The 17,893-nt window shown below is 43.4% G+C and overlaps 1 protein-coding gene and 2 non-coding genes across 3 annotated transcripts in view; 2 read left to right on the top strand and 1 right to left on the bottom strand.

Moving 5' to 3' along the window:
- LOC116432087 (uncharacterized) overlaps positions 1 to 17,893 on the bottom strand; it is a 112,715-nt gene that overhangs the window by 52,253 nt on the left and 42,569 nt on the right. The window lies entirely within an intron of this gene.
- TRNAV-AAC (transfer RNA valine (anticodon AAC)) lies at positions 15,206 to 15,278 on the top strand. Its single transcript has one exon. It is a non-coding gene; the product is annotated as a tRNA-Val (tRNA).
- On the top strand, positions 16,273 to 16,345 carry TRNAV-AAC (transfer RNA valine (anticodon AAC)). Its single transcript has one exon. It is a non-coding gene; the product is annotated as a tRNA-Val (tRNA).

The raw sequence follows: 17,893 nt of genomic DNA, 5'->3' as shown, positions 1-17,893 counted from the left end.
TCTGTTTAAAACTTAAATTTGAAACCTAAGGGTTAATATTCCGTTTAAAACCTTCACTACGAGGTTAACATTCAGTTAAACCTTAGCACTCCAGATGGTTTTGCAATTTATCAGCAACTTCGATCTTTTAATGAGAATCTAATAATTAATAACAGAAAATTTAATAATATTAGGGTAGTTTCTTTAATTCATTAAAATATTCAATACTATATCTGGTGCAATATTCGATCCTATAGAGTTCAAAGGGTTAACACATTGCCGGCCCCGCAATAATTAGGGATTTTTAGTCTATCGCTTAATTGCTAGTCCTACAATAATGTAACATTCTACATACGCACAACACAAATCCAAAGTAAAATTACATCGAATTTCCTATTCTCTTTCATAATTGACAAACTTCGGTTCGATCGATGTTCGGAAATACATCAACATAATCACCGACGCTCGCGCTTTTAACAGCTGAAATTTATCCAGCGTACAAAGTGTTGATTGCTTGGTATCGCGATTCGCGTTACACTGTTGTCCAGTTATCCACGCTGCCGAGCATATTTATTTGACATCGGCTATCTTAGAAGTTATAATTACTTTCCTGTAGTTCCGAAGCTCCGGTCATCGGCGACCGCGCCGGTGAACGCGTTAAAGTACAGTAAATGTGAAACTTAGAGAAAACTTGCGACGGCGAAGCTAATAAAGTTCATCGGGATTACCGGGAGAGTTCGAGAGTACGATGTCAGGCGGTTCCTCGCGAGTTTCAATCCTCCCGATGATTCATGCGAGAAGCACACTCGCGTAGAAGTAAGTAGCAGGCAAAGGGTTAAACGTTGGACCGGCTTAATTAGAATCCATCTGGAAATACCGATGATAAATTCACGGCTCGCGGAGCGGGTCGCCCGAAAGAGGCGACCGGGATATAAATTTTGATTTACGGGACGCTGGCCGGCCGGCTGGCCGGCTTTAATAACGGCCGAGTCGCGGCTGCAACTTTCGTAATTACGGGCCTGCGAGCTTCTTCGGGTTTCTTACGCCGGAAACTGAACGCTGCGCCTCGGACGCGGCGTGCGTCTAATGGTAGCCAACTTTCGGATCCTTCTCGCGCGATTCGCGCCAGGTTGCATTGTTCCGTCGAATATTTAGATTGTTGGAAATGTTCTTACAGCTTTGATCTTCTTTAGATTATTTGGATTAGATATTTAGATTATTTTCAATTCTAGGGATTGTTGGGAATGTTCTGACAGCTTTGATCTTTCTTAGAATATTTGGATTAGATATTTAGATTATTTCCAATTCTAGGGATTGTTGGGAATGTTCTGACAGCTTTGATCTTTCTTAGATTATTTGGATTAGATATTTAGATTATTTTCAATTCTAAGGATTGTTAGAAATGTTCTGACAGCTTTGATCTTTTATCTTGTGTCTGATTAGACTGAGCATTCGATTTTATTAGTAGATGAGTGATTAGGTTCTTTAACTCTTTGCACTCGAGAGGTGACCACTTGATTTCATGCAGTAAAACATTTGATATTTAATGTTATAATAGTATAATGTGTCAAATATTTACAAAAATAAATATTTACAAATATTTACCTCATTAGAAAATGTGAAAATATTTCTAATGAGAAAGGTCCGAGTGCAAAGGGTTAATAGACATACAAATGAGAAGAGTCTCAACGGTTTTCTACAATAATGTTTCACGATATCTTGAATATACGAAAACATTAGCTCATCGGAAGAGTTGAAAATTTCGAGATAACGTTGCAATTAACTTGCAGGCGATTTTTATAAGTTTTCCGAAACTTTTCTTATATTCCAAATATCATTCTCCAATTAAAATGGTAGAGAGCACTATGCTCTAGTTATCTTTCAAAAACCCCAGGCTCGATCTACAGGCCAGTCCTGTTAAAAAAAATTGAATACATGAAAACATTATCTCAATACTTCACAAACATTTCCGAATAAATATCTACAATCGATAATCTGCAGGAAACTCGAAAGGTTTCATCGACCGTAACTGCGCATTAACTTTGAAGTCGGAATATCGAAAACAACGTAACGAGATACACCGATTTTCATCGAATTAATCGAGACTCCTTTGCCGCGAGTCGAACCGATCGCAAACAGTCGAACTTTGATCGAATTAAATAACGTAGCTGCGAAGTTCGCGGCGCGAGCCCGAGAGCACTTCGCTCCCCGAAGAGTGAAAATCCCGATTCCATCGGCGCCGCCCTTTCAATCCTCGAAATCAATCCGTTCGACGTCGAGCCGAGCGTAGAGAGAGCGCCGGCAGGAAAAGAAAGGGGCGCGAAAAAACTCGTTCGCCGCGGCGCGTCGAGGAGAAGGAGACCGTCGCATTCATTTATTTACAGTAGCGGCGAGTCCGGCGGGAGCACGGAGCAAAGGAGGATCCGGTGCAACGAGCGGAGTTCCGGTGCAACGCGCGGGGACCGAGTTCACTCGAGATCCTTTTAGCTCGCAGCTCGAGAACGCGTCCGTCCGCGCTGCTTTCTCTGCGAGCGGTGAATGCTCGCGCGAAGGCTCGCCGGCTCGCGATTCGATCGATCGTTCGCGTTGAATATTTATTCGCGAAAATAAACACCGCACGGTTTCAGAAACTAAGTGTGTATTTGTTGGTGCGTATCACGTGATTCACGAAAACTGAACACGGAGAGGAGAGGCGAGCGCGTGAAATAAAAATGGCTGCCCTTAGGGAAAATAATTGAGAGGATACTTTGCAACTGATACTTTGTAGGCAACGCGTTGAATGCCATGGGGTCACCGGTGACCCCCAAGCAAATCGAATTGCTATAATTCACTCAATTAACCCTTTGCACTCTTAGTTGTAATATTGAATATTTTAATGAATCAAAGAAACTACCCTAAAATTACTAGATTTTACGCATCCAAATGTTCCACTGAGAAGGAAAATAAAAGATCGAAGGGGTGCCTGTGCGAAGGTCACCGGACGAATTTACTAAGGTTTGGGGGAAAAGCTCATGGAAACCAAATTAAAAATATTTACATAATTCTAAAAGAATTCTTGCAATGGAATTTATAACGTTTTATAAATTCGTTTTGAGACAGAGCTCTCCCGCAATGCGAATAGTAAGCTATTGGATGCGCAACGATGTATCGTCGCTGGCGCTAAAACGGTTAAGGAGAATCTTGATCTCTCAGTTTCTCGTCGACGGAGAAAACTGCTTCGAGTACACAGGAGTTCCGACGAGTGTTTACGTGGCAAAGTGTTAAAAGAACTGAATGATATTCGCATTTATTCAATTTTCCTTGGAATCCTCGTCACGAGTCTGATATAAGCCAACGAGCTAATGAAAACTACTCTCGATCGCCAAGAGTCAATCGTATTAAGAGTACATAAAGAAACAATACTGCTCGCGAAACACGGCGTACAAACGTACACGCGTCTATACAGACGAAGCTCTGAGCGAGTAATAAAACTGCAATTCGAGCGTGTTTCGAATTAGATTTCCCGAGGAGTTTCGGCCATTACCGGTGACCAGGAATCGGCCGTCGACTCGCGGCTCGCAACGCGGTTTTTATTCTCGCGGAGGCCATCCGAGCATCGCGATGTTCGCCGCGGCGCGGAGCAGTTAGGGGAGATTTTTATCGGTCGGACGCGAATGCAGATACGTCCGCTCGAGCTGTCGTAAAGGCCGCCGTAAACCGGTCGTTTTTTACGATCGGCGAACACCCGGCGAACGCGCGTGCACTTTTCCTGGGGGGAGGACGCAACAAGCGTCGTTCGCGAGACGCGCGGCCGCGCTTAAAAGGATTACGGTCCATCGGTTTCGGGCTGGAGGACGCGGCTTTCGGCCGATTATCTCGACCGACGGAGCGGAGCCGACGTCACCGGCGGGATTTTATTTTCTTCGTTCGTCGGGTAGGTACCGACATCTTCGCCTTGAGTATCGAGAGCTTTCGGAGCACTGTCGGAATGACGGATTTCAGTGTTCCCGTTTCAAAGTGGATATTAAACCTTTGCGTTCGATAGGTCACTCACCGTTCGATTTGACACTGCATAATTGTGAAGTGAATATTTAGTGTTTTGAACGAAACTTTCTATCGCTGTGTGAAATATTCAGATAAAGTAGCTTTGTTGCTTAATTTGTCTGTGAATTATCGTTGAATTAGGTTCAAAATATGCTGACTGTATCTCGTTGGAAAACGTAGAACATTTCCATTGAAGAACTTTCGAGTGCGAAGGGTTGACATGTCGATTGTCACGAGAATTAGCGTTTTGAATAGTAATACTCATTGTTTAATGACAAAGGCAGATGATATTGAGAATAATTATTAACCCTTAGCACTCTAGATGATTTTCTAATCAACCAATAATTCCAAGCAGTTTTTATAGTATCTCTAGCACAGATGAAAAATGTTATATTGTAACATCTCTTAGATTTCTTTATTTTCCTTGTTAATACAAAATTTCGATGTATAGAAGATCTAAATTTATTCACTAAAATATTTAGTATTAGAAATGGTGTCATAGAGCCTACAGAGTGCAAGGGGGTTAATAATTTAATATTACAGTAGCTACGCTATGATTTACCTACTTATGTTACTAAATATTTTTATTGAAAATCAAGTTTCTTGTTCTTCAGCAATTTGGAAGCTCCGGTCATCGGTGACAACAGTTAAAGTCGCAAGCGGCGCGATGGCGCTTCTCTGTGACATTGTTCAAAAGATTGTTCAATGATTCATAGAGTCAGACGAAGCTTATCTACTTCCTTTCCTTGCAATTATTCATTCTTATTTCTCTTATAACCTAAAACTGGAAAAACGTAACGATATTTAACATTTGCCTTCGTACAAACAGAAAAGCGTCATAGTTTCGAAATCGAAAGAAGCACGATCGCTCGGCATTGTTTCGGGGTTTTTGCAAAAACCCGTAGAATTCGAACGGTTAAACCAGAAATTCCGTTAAATCGGTTAAATCCGAAACAATTCGAAGAATTTCGCTTTAATAGCACATACACCTCAACCACGGAAAGATCCACAGAATTTCCGCAAGGATCACGCGTTAATCGTACGAGCCGACCGTCAGTTCCAGTTAAACGTATTTCAACAATCGACGCTCCGTTCTCCGGGCGCATAAAACTCAACCGCAGCCGCGGAGCCACGGCCGAACAGCCATTCACGATCCCCGAATAAAGAAACAAACAACGGGAGCGCGATGGATGTCGAAATTGCGTCGAGCGCCGCGGCGCGTTACCGCGGTAGATCGACGCGGGGACGGAAATGCCTTTATTGACGCGTCGGCGGGCGGCCACTCGAGGAAAATGATTGTTCGACGGCGGGACAATGATAATTCCGCTCGACCGCGGTGACTGGCAGCGAATAAAACGAGAGCCCGACAGAATCGGCGGTGGCCCGGGCTCTCCCGTCCCCGTTCCGGCCGCCATTATGCCGGCGCCGATTGAGTGGAAATTAATGGCAACGACGATAATTGCCTCGATAAACGCGGCCCGGGCCACAATAAAATCGCCGTTACCGGTCGTCCCCGGCGGCGCGGAAGGAGCAATCCGTTGAAAATGAAATTTTATGCGTCGCCGATCCGAGTCTCGAGCCGCGCGCCGATCTGGAGCTGCTCGACTTTGTCCGGCAAAGAGGAGCGAGCGAAACTGAAGATTAATAGGAAACTGAAAACGCGCTGATCTCTTGCTGTCGCTGATCGAATCGTTCGTTGCGTCTTCGAAACATCCAATCTCGCCGGAAGGTCGACATTCCTCGTCAAAGGGTGAAAGGTGAATGTCTATTCCTAAGAAACTTATGAAATTGTTCATTCTCTGTAACTATTATTTTCGTCGTGAAATCTGGCTCTGCTCCGGAGCCCTCGAGTGCGAAGGATTACACAAAGCTAGCAACATATGAAGATAAGTTGTACGTCGAGTGCTTAAACAATAGAAATAAAGCAAACTCATCTCTTGCTAGAGTAATTGAATCATTGTCACAACTTAGTATTCCAAATATGAATATTTTATCTCACCAAGGTGTTAACCGTTTACGAAGGTTCTTTGAAACGTACAAAACCTCGATGAAATTAAATCATACATCGATCTCTCAATTAATGGGAAACTGAAAACTACGCACTGATCTTTTGCTGTCACTAATCGTATCATTCGTTGCGTCTTCGAAACATCTGATCTCGCCGGAAGGTCAACATTCCTCGTCAAAGGGTGAAAGGTGAATGTCTATTCCTAAGAAACGTATGAAAGCAATCGTTCATTCTCTGTAGCTATTATTTTCGCCGTGAAATCGAACTATCTCGCCAGAAGGTTTCTAAGTTCTCCATTTGCTACCGATATTAACCTCCTGAAGACGAAGACTCTTTGACCCTTTGAAACGGATGTCATCGCGGATGAAACGTTCATATTTGGCAGAAGTGGAACTATTTAGTTTCAAAATCATTTCGAATATTCAATGCTTTGAAAGTATCAATAATTGCTAAACAGAAGAATCGAAACCAGTCATTTTGACTGGTACGGTAGTTCTAGTGTCTATTCGTAAGAAACTTATGAAAGCAATTGTTCATTCTCTGTAACTGTCATTTTCGCCGTGAAATCCGAACTGATCTCGCCAGAAGGTCAACATTCCTCGTCAAAGGGTGAAAGGTGAATGTCTATTCCTAAGAAACGTATGAAAGTAATTGTCTGGCGCGCGCGTAACGAGTAGCGAGCGGGCAGCGAGCGGCGGGGTTCGGTGACCGTAAATAAAATATAAATTTCCTCGTTACACCGGCCGACGCGACAAAGGGGCCTCCGTTGTTCCGCGGTTATTCCGCGCGGCCGCGTTTACGTATTTCGGTCACGTACAGCGCGCCGCCATTATTAACGGTCCGCGAACGCGACGGTTCGACGGTCGTGTAATAACCGGCCGGCATCGATCGGAGCCCGCGAATTTGTTATTTTATTAATGCGTATTTGTTCCGCGGCCGGCCGAGAATATCAATTCTCCTCCGCGAGTCGCGGTGTCTGTCGCGCGGCGCGCCGGTTCATTGTTATTCGAACGACCGGCTCGCGGCAGAGCACTCGGAAAAATTTACTTGCGAGCCCGTTACGTCGCGACGATAAACACCGCCGGCAGTTGCGTTGCCGCGGCGAGCGCGCACCGTTCAAATATTTGCAGGCGAAATGAACCGCCGCGATGCACGCGAATCGAACCGGAGGGACCGATCGCTTGACCGTGGAATTATGGGCCGAGCAACGCCGCTCCGGTGTTCCGGCTACCTTCACCGGAAATGTTTGATGGCGTTGGTGTCTTTGCGTCCTTGAGCTTCGTGTATATGTTGTTTTCAACTGCTTGACTATTGCTCTCGTGTTGCGCCAAAATTGAGAGCGCGGAGGCGCTTCTGTTTATCAATTATAATTTTCTTACTATGTTTCTCAAGAAGTAAATCGAAGTAACTTCATTTGAATAAATGCTTTTTGATATTTCTTTGTAATAACACAGTATTTGTGATCTCAGTAGACAAGTACTCTTCGAGCAATTAGACAAGTAGCTTCGAGGAATATCGACTTCGCCTCGCGAAAGAATGTTAACCCTTTGCACTTTGTCGCCATAACGGAGACATTGTAAGATAAGTTTATAGCTTCGTTTTTAGTCAAACATTTAAAATGTACACGTGCTTCTTTAATGACAAAGCAGGGTCTTAAATCTTTTACAGAGGCACTCGTAGCTGATTCATATTAAAAATTGCTCGGAGTGCAAAGGTTTAAACATTTCTATCGAGAAACTTCCGAGCGAGAAGGGCGAACGGCCGAAACACGCAGCCCCGAAAAATGCCAACGCGAGGGAAGCGATTGCTGGTCGATCGGCGAGTCGCGTCGGAAATCCGATCGAGCCGCAAACGAGCCAACGTCCCAGCGCGACCCGTCCTCCCGCTTAATTGAATTCCCATGAGCCTCGTATTTGCACGGGAGTGTTTAACGAACGGCGCGCAGGAGCCAGGCTCAAAGCGGCCGGCCGGCCGGCCGGCGGACATCTTCGGTTCCGCGCGCAAACAACGATTTCCGCTGGAAAATAATCTCCCCGCTCGGATCCTCGGCCGCGGCGAGGCGTGCGAGCCGCGGAGACAACGGGGAATTAGGGAGACGTTCGCCGGAATTTTTTCAAGCGGATCCGCTTCTCGCGTCCCGAAAGGCGCGAGCAACCGCCGCCGCGGAGGACTTTTCCCACGGGCTTTCAGCGACGTGAAGATCGATAAGTGGCAACCGATGTACGGGCGTCCGACGTATGCATCCGAGTCCAACGCGAGACGTTCCGCTTCCCTTCTCTTCTTCCGGTCGCGGCAATTCTCGTTGCCCCTTTTAAACCCTTGCCTCGCGATGACGCGCGTGACACGTGGCGAACATTTAACTTGGCACTTTAGGTTGCTTTGTGATCTATCAGCAATTTTTATAGTGTTCCTAGCGGAAACTAGAAATGCTGTAATATTTCTTCGATCTTTTTTCCTTAGTGCAAAATTTCGATGCGTGAAGAATCGAATAATTTTGGGGTAGTTTCTTTAAGATTCATTGAAATATTTAATATTATGACTGGTGTAATATTGGAGCCTACAGAGTTCAAAGGGTTAAACAGAATACTAACCCTTAGGTTTTAAGCTTAGCTTTTAAACAGAATGTTAAAAGTTAATATTCTAACTTTTAATATTAATATAATCTAACTCAGTTAATATTCTAACTGAATGTTAACCCCTTGCTCTATAACTCTTGGTGAACGTTTGAACCCTTAGCACTCCAAGTTTTTTTGTAATCTATCGGAAAAAGAAAAATTCTAAGCATATGTTACGCCTATATTTTCTTTTAAGAATTTTCTTTTGAAAATTCTTCACCACAAGTCTCGCTCGTTGTTGTAGGACAAGGGGTTAAAATATTTAATATTGTAACTGGTGCAATATTCGAGCCTACAGAGTTCAAAGGGTTAAATAGGATATAATTTACGTATGATTTCTTGTTAAACTCGTTTCAAAGAATCTTGCCAACGTCTAGTTAGAAAGTATAGAATATTTCAAGTGAAGAACTTTCATATTGGATATCTATGGATATCATATTGTTATGTAATATATTTTAAATAGATAATCAATTCAAATTTAATATTTGTTTAGATGCTATGGTAATTAACAAAGTCGCATAAGTAAGAGTCTATATAAAAACGAGATTTCTCGTACGCAATGTGTTAAGATCATCAGTCCCGATGTTTCTCAGATATCAATAATTGCAAAGCTAAAACAACTTATACTTGTACACTTGTCACTACAGATGGTATATCAAACGGTAAACTTCTGTCGCTAAGTAAGTTAACGTTCCGCGGGGAAGTCCTCGGAAAGAGGAATCATCTAACAGCTGTCACGCTTAACAGAGGACGCAGGTGTCGATTCGGTCGATAATATTTCCCCAGTGACGATTGAAAGTTTATCAACCGATCAAAACCGACGATCGACGCGCGCCTGGCTGCTGCCCGCGGCTATTCACCAACGAAAGTTATCGAGCACCGAGCGAACGCGTGTCCATCCAGCGACACCGCGCGTCTATTTCGATCCGAGACCGACCCAATTCCCGTATTCGAGGCTATTTTTATCCCGACCGTTTTAGAATATCAAATATTTCTCAGCAGCGCGGCAGCATCCCTTTGCCATCGATCGCGAGCTCTTCCTTGACCCCGGCCTGTCGAGGCTTAACCTACGAGCTGAAAGGTTCCGCTCTAGTTTCATCGCGCGGCACCGTTCTCACGGTATTTTCGCGTCGAGTACAGTCGCCGTTAAGATGCAGCGATGAAACTTTTAAGCTGGAACGGGGATTTCCCTTTGCGGACGAAGATTCTTCGAAACGTACAAAATAAATATAAAGCTAAATTACATATCAACAACTTTTCTGACGGGACATAGGTCATATTGTTTGAAACTAATTTAACGATAATTCATTGAGAAATTCAGCAACAGAGGTGTCTTATTTAAATATTTCACGTAGCGATGCAAACTTCAATTTGAAATATTAGATATTCAACTTCATAGTTGTGTTGCATCGAATCAAGTGGTGACTGAGAGTCACCTCTCGAGTGATAAGGGTTAATTAATAGAATTGAAAAGAAACTAAGTTCTGATCTCTTGCTATTCGACTGATCAAATAATTCGTTCGCGAGTTGGTCTTCGAAATACTCTTCGAAATACTCAATTCATCTCGTAAAGAGCTAAAGAATGACCAGTTGATGCTGAAAATTTGTGTTAGCGGCGAGCACAGGTCAAACCTCTAATACCTCGCATTAGAGTCGTAATAGGAGTAACAAGAGTAACGTAACAGATTCCAGCGTTATCAGATCGCAGCGAGAGCAAGTTTTATCGCTGAGACTTGGAAGGAACTAAAGGAAGGAATCTAGAATGGGAAAATTCGGTAGTTCTAGCGTCGACGGATCAGATCGAAACGAATCTTTCCATATCTCCGTGCCCGAGATGCACCGCGAGGCGGATTCACGCGCGGCTACGGACGCGGAACGATTGATTCCCTCGCTGGGCAAGACGCGGCGATTAGTTGTTCGGCGCGGAACAACAAACTCATTAGCGAAAGTGGCGCGTACCGATTAATTAATTAAGCAAAGCCGCTCGCTCGTATTGACCCGCGGCTGCGACCGCCGCTCGTTGATCAATATTTTAATGCAGCCGCGAAACGAAACGAACCGGCGAGCATACACTCGCCCGCTTACTCGCTCGCTCGTGTTTTAACGCACCAGCAGTCGGAGAGAATTATGTCGTAACCGAACCCGATTCCCTGTTATACTCTGCCCGTTGATTGCCCGCCTCCTGTTTCGCCTGCTCCGCTATTAGAAACCTATTAGAAATAATAATACGCTTGCGAAACGGCGGAGCGAGTGTGGCATTCGCGATCGCTCGGGAGACAGACCGGCTAATGGACTATCGATCCTCCAAGATTGCTTGGTAATATAAATTTTATTTAATCCGCCGCGCATACACCTGTGCGTATCGGTAAATATCAACACTGCGACTACCGAGCACCTGAATCGATCTGCTCCAATTTCTGCTGTAGACACTCCGGCGGTCGATCCGATTAATTTATCGTTCGATTTGCGTGTCATCGAGTCGATTTCTTCGATGATTCCTTTGAGAGATAGGCGTAGAAGCTTGTATCTCGATTATTTATTATTAGTTCTCTCTAATAAAGTTCTAGCCTCGAATCTTCCAACAACCGTTTGCGAAGATTCTCTGAAATAGAAAACTTCCAGCAGATGAAGCTGAACTATATATCAATTGCTTGAACAGTAGGAAAATCAGAAAGTACGTGCTGATCTCTTGCTATTCGAGTAATTAACCCGTTGCACTCGAAAGATTTGTCAGTAGAAATGTTCGATTCATTTCTATCAGATATAGATGACATTTTTCTCAACTTAACGAGGGATCTATTCAGAAAATAAGGGGAACAATGGCGTTTTATTTCCACGAACAGGCGAGAGATCTTGTTTGCGGAAGATGATTCTTCTGAAATCACGCGGAACCCGAGGAATCCGGTTGAACAAACGCGACCCGTCTCGGTTGATTGCCGATTGCTCAGCTGCGAGCCGAAGGTCGCGAGGCGGTTCGCTCGATAAGCGCGGCAGCCAGAAGATAAATTCAAAGGCGGATAATAAATTCCCGGCGCCGTCCATCGGGCCGCTCGTCTCCGGCGTAATAATTTTTCGAAAAATTCCCTCGCTCCGCAGCTCTCGGCGGCGTCGCGATAATCTTGATATAATAAGCTTTGCGTCAGGCGATTATCCTCGACGTCCAGGGCTTCCTTTCCAATTACATCCTCGACCCCGACGAGAGAGGGCCGCGGACGAGCACCGTGCGCGTCTCTGTCGGAGAAGCATGCCAGCTGGATCTACGTCGACGATGGAACGGAAAACATGTTTATGGAGCGCGACAATTCAGGTTTCATGTTAGTATTCCGGGATGGAGATTGTAGTTTTTAGCGTTTGAACTGCGATCATCGAGATTTGTCGAAGCGAGGTTTCTAAGCTTTCCATTTGTTACCGATATTAACCCCTTTGCACTTGGAAGCATTTCGTCAGAGGTATTTAACATTTTCTAACTAGACGCAGACGAGGATATTTTTTGAAATTAACTCGAAGAGTAATTGCAAATGAATTGAGAAACAAAGCATTTTTATCCCAATATTTGAATAGTTCAATATCGAATATCAAATTTCATAGTTTCACTACATGAAATCAAGTGGTGACTGAGTGCAAAGGGTTAACCCCTTGCGGACGAAGACTCTTTGACCCTTTGCACTCGAAGCTTTTTGTCACTGACATTACCAGTAACTGGATGTAATTTTAATAGAGAAAGCATATTAACATATAAATGAATGACATGGGCACGAAAGGAAAAGTCATAGTATTTTACTGTATTTTATCGATTATAAATATTATGATGTATTTAATGACAGAATTTTACAGTTTGTAATGACAAATTTTAAATGGCTCTGCTCCGGAGCCCTCGAGTGCAAAGGATTACACAAAGCTAGCAACATACGAAGATAAGTTGTACGTCGAGTGCTTAAACAATAGAAATAAAGCAAACTCATCTCTTGATAGCGTAATTGAATCATTGTCACAACTTAGTATTCCAAATATGAATATTTTATCTCACCAAGGTGTTAACCGTTTACGAAGATTCTTTGAAACGTACAAAACCTCGATGAAATTAAATCATACATCGATCTCTTAATTAATGGGAAACTAAAAACTACGCACTGATCTCTTGCTGTCACTAATCGAATCATTCGTTGCGTCTTCGAAACATCTAATCTCATAAGAAGTTCGACATTCCTCGTCAAAGGGTGAAAGGTGAATGTCTATTCCTAAGAAACATATGAAAGCAATCGTTCATTCTCTGTACCTATCATTTTCGCCGTGAAATCGAACTATCTCGCCAGAAGGTTTCTAAGTTTTCCATTTGCTACCGATATTAACCTCCTGAAGACGAAGACTCTTTGACCCTTTGAATCGGATGTCATCGCGGATGAAACGTTCATATTTGGCAGAAGTGGAACTATTTAGTTTCAAAATCATTTCGAATATTCAATGCTTTGAAAGTATCAATAATTGCTAAACAGAAGAATCGAAACCAGTCATTTTGACTGGTACGGTAGTTCTAGTGTCTATTCGTAAGAAACATATGAAAGCAATTGTTCATTCTCTGTACCTATCATTTTCGCCGTGAAATCCGAAGTGATCTCGGTCTACCCTCCGACACGTCGAAATTGTCCCTTTATTTCAATTACGGGCGAGCCTCGCCGTGCGTCTTCGCGATCGCCTCGCCGCAACGAAAGCCTGCCGGCTCCGAGAACCACGGAGGAATCTTTCCGCGGGGCCGGGAATCTTTGCCAGCGGTCGTAAAACTCTACGGAACGACTTCATCGTCGAAGGGCTGGTTTACAACGCGCCGTTGCGCCCGTCGGAGGCGCCGGCGAGCCCTAAAACGGCCCCCGGTTCGATCGAATCGGCCGACAGCCAATCCCCGCGGCCGAACGGCGACGATAAGATGAAAGTTTAGATTAAACCGTGAATATTTCAAGGCAAACAGGAGCGAGAGGGAACTTCGAGGGCTCGCCGAGGGCCGGAACGGCTGCCGGCACCGGGAAGGATTATGCAGGTTTGTTTTACGGATTAACGGGATCTACATGCACTCGTTACCCGCGGAATTCATCGCGGCCCCGGGAAGATTACTTTCCAGAAAAAGGGACACCGAGACGTTCGTTTCCTCAATTTCACTCTTGTGCGATTAATCGCGTTGCCTTCGCAGCGACTTTCGGAACTTTCGACAGTTGGACGTTAACTCTTTGACGGATGTCGGTGTTTGATGATATGTTTAAGTATGGAGGACTGAGTTGTGGAGATGATCTAATTTGAACAGCAAGAGAGCGTGTTGTTTTTTGTATTAATTAAAGGTTGATGGATAATTTAGCTCAATATGTTGAAAGTTTAGTGTGTTTCGAAGGATCTTCGTTCGCATTGGGTTAACACGTTGGCTGCTACGAAAGTTCCTATCGTTCTAAACAGTAATATTTATTCATTAATGACAAAGGCGAATGATTAATAATTTTATATTACAGTTGTCATATTACGCCATGATCTAGCTACTTATATTGCTAAATACTTTGATCTAAAATCAAGTTTTTTATGTAACTAGCAATTTGGAAGCTCCAGTCGTCACTGACCACCGTGACAGTCAACGTGTCAACCCTTTGCACTCGACAATATTTTTCATTAAAAATATCCCTTACCTTCTGACTAAATATTAACAATATTTTTCGCAACTAACACAATTGATTATCTTCTAGAAATTAAGGGACAGAACTATTTAACTTCGATGTTTCATGTGTTGATACATTACACAAGGTTTCAACCGTTTGAAAATTGTCGAAAGTATACAGAACCTTTTGCAAATTCTGCTAAATTAAACACTGAATGCTTAAATCACAGAGAATAAGGAAACTATGTACTGATTTCTTACTGTTTGAACAGTTAAATCATTTGTTCGCAACTGGCTATTCCAAAGATGGAAGTTTGATCTCAACAAAATGGCGAGATTCCTCCGCAAAGGGTTAATATTGAATTGAAAATTTTATAACTTCGCTGCGTCGAATGATGCGTCGAATCAGGTCACCTCTCGAGTGCAAAGGGTTAACCTCCCCCAACCTCGCACCCTTCTCATTCCCGAATCTCTTCGACGGACGCAACAGATAACCGATCGAAGAGTCGCAGGAGGAACGAGCTGCCTAAGACGTCCGGTGAATCCCCGGATTCGCCGAGAGGAAACAGCGCGACAACGCTCGACGTATTTCCCGTCCGAAATTAGATATTATCGGCCGGGCGTGCGCGCGTCACTGCACGGGCGCGCGCATTATTGCGCAGTCGTGTGTGTTATTGCGCTTTGTTATCAGATACGGAAACGTCCGCCGTGACATTTCAATTTCATGCGACATAAAATACTCCCACCGGTCGCGCCGCAAGCCCCGGTCGAGCGCGTTCCACCCTTATCGCACCCTCGCCGGAAGAACGCGGCCGCGACGCGAGCAAAGGCTCGTCAACTTTCCAACGACTTCTATTCGCGGCGTCTGCCTTGAAAAGTTCACTCTTGCTCGCTGATCGAGACACGGAATGGACGGGATATCGGCTCAAGCGAGAACGAGTACCAACGGTTTCCGTGGTGTAGTGGTTATCACATCCGCCTAACACGCGGAAGGTCCCCGGTTCGATCCCGGGCGGAAACATTTACTTTTTTTTCTTTTTTAACACGACGTGTAATGTCGTGTTGGGTTTTGAACGGATTATTAATACTTAGGTTCTAAACGGAATATTAAAAGTTAGAATGTTAACTGAATTTTAACCCCTTGCCCTATAACTCGTGAAGGTGTTTTAGATAGAAGAGTAATACTTAGGTTTTAAGCTTAGGTTTTAAGCTTAGGTTTTAAGCAGAATACTAAAAGTTAGAATATTAACTGAATTTTAACCCCTTGCCCTGGAATATTGTGTTAAGTTTTAAACAGAATATCAACCCTTAGGTTTTAAACGAAATACTAGAAGTTAGAATATTAACCCTTCGAACTCTGTAGGCTCCAATATTGTAAAACTGTAAAAACTAATTTTTATAGTATTCCTAGCGAAAATTAGAAATGCTGTAACATTCCTTCGATCTTTTATTTTCCTTAGCAGAAAATTTGGATGCGTGGAAAGTCGAATAATTTTAGGGTAGTTTCTTTAAGATTCATTAAAATATTTAATATTATAACTGGTGCAATATTGAAGCCTACTGAGTTCGAAGGGTTAAACGGAATACTAACCCTTAGGTTTTAATCTTAGGTTTTAAACAGAATACTAAAAGTTAAAATATTAACCGAATTTTAACCCCTTGCTCTGTAACTCGTGGTGAAGGTTTTAAACGGAATACAAGCATGAATATTACTCAATTCTTGTAAACTCAAATGAAATATTATTCTTCTGTCATCGATTATTATACTTCAGAGCAAACATTGACACAGAGTATACCTAGAGCTCTCCTCTTTTTTCAATGAACTATTAAAGTCAAGTTATTCTTTTATGTTATCTTTTATTAAGTTACCCTGTTAACTATTTACATGAACATTCAATTGTCGATGAGTGGTTATCGCAGGCTCGATTAAGCCGCGTGAACTGATCGACCTCGCGATAAGCCGGATAAGGCTCGACGATGCTTGGATTCTTTAGGTATGAAAGAGCCTTCAACCAGTTTCCGTGGTGTAGTGGTTATCACATCCGCCTAACACGCGGAAGGTCCCCGGTTCGATCCCGGGCGGAAACATTATTTTTTTACTCGTTTTTTCTGACGAAAATCGTTTCATTTCTATGTTACGAACTCAACGTAATTATATACGACACATCGTACATATATATATATTTTTAATAAAATACTTAACACATTTGCCATGGTCACCGGTGACGGTGACTTACTATGGTTTTACTATGGTTTTACTATGATTTAAACTCGATTTGCACTCGAGAATATTTTTCTCAAGAAATATTCATTATTTTCTGATAAGATATCAATGATACTTTTCACAACTGACACAAAGAAATACCCTGTATAAATTAAGTGCCAAAACTATTTTATTTCGATGTTCCATGTATTGACACACCATATAAAATTTAATATTTAATCTGAAATTTCATCATTGTGCTGGGTCGAATCCAGTGGCGACCGAAAGGCGCCTCTCGAGTGCAAAGGGTTAAACTTCCACAAAAACATCCCAGCGTTTCGCTCGAGTCTCCGAAGAATCTAGTACAAATTCTCCTAAAATCTCGGTGGAACTCTTTCCCCGGAACGGAAGGGAACTTCCGCGTGCATCGAACGGTCACAATTTTCCCGGGAGCCGACTTGAAATTTCGATTTCCGTCTCGGTTGTCGGCGGCAGAATCGCAACGGAAGCCGGGGAGGAGCGCGCAACGACGTAGGATCTCGCAAATCGGCGGGCGCCAGTCGATTAACCGTAAACTGCCGATCGCGGCGCGCGAAAGTGCATGCATTATGCAGCAGCCCCGTGTAACGATCGTGTAAACCGGACCGAGAGTATGCTGGGGAGAGCCATCCAGCCCGCGTGAAACTTTGATCCGGGTTTCGAGAGGCCGCGTATAATCGCCGCCGGATCCCCGTTCCGATCGCAGCGCGCGAGAACGATGACCGTGACTGGGACCGGTCGGATTAGGCGGACGCAGTCAGAATTACGCAACCTGCCTGGTACGTCGATACAGAGAATCGTGGCAGCGTTCGTCTCTGTTCGACCGTTGCGTAATGTCGCTCGGACGATAGGTACGTGGATGTTCGACGTTGAATCGGTTGCTGCGTGGATGTCGATGTTTCGCGTCGGTTACTTCTTTTGTACGAATAAGAGATGTTAGAGATAATTATTGTTATATATTGTAGGTAACAGGAGAATCTAGTGACTATTAAATTACTGGATATTTTCGCTCGACAGCAAAGATAGATGATAAAGCAAAGATCGAAGGATAGAGGAAACATAGATGTTCGACGTTAATTAGTTTGCTGCGTGGATATTGGATGCTTCGCGTCGATTTCTTTTGTTGTAGGAATAAGAGATGTTAGAGATAATTATATATTATAGGTAATAGAGGAATCTAATGACTATTAGATTACCGGATACCTTCATTCGACAGCTAAGGATAGATGGATGAAAAGATTGAATGATGGAGGATACGTGGATGTTCAACGTTAAATCGGTTGCTGCGTGGATGTCGGATGCTTCGCGTCGATTATTTCTTTTGTTGTAGCAATAAGAGATGTTAGGGGTAGTTGTTATATATTATAGATAACAGAAGAATCTAATGACTATTA

This window comes from Nomia melanderi, chromosome 11 (assembly GCF_051020985.1).
Source record: "Nomia melanderi isolate GNS246 chromosome 11, iyNomMela1, whole genome shotgun sequence".
NCBI classification, from domain to species: domain Eukaryota; kingdom Metazoa; phylum Arthropoda; class Insecta; order Hymenoptera; family Halictidae; genus Nomia; species Nomia melanderi.
Note: the sequence above shows the minus strand (reverse complement) of the source record. Positions and strands in the feature narration are given on the sequence as shown.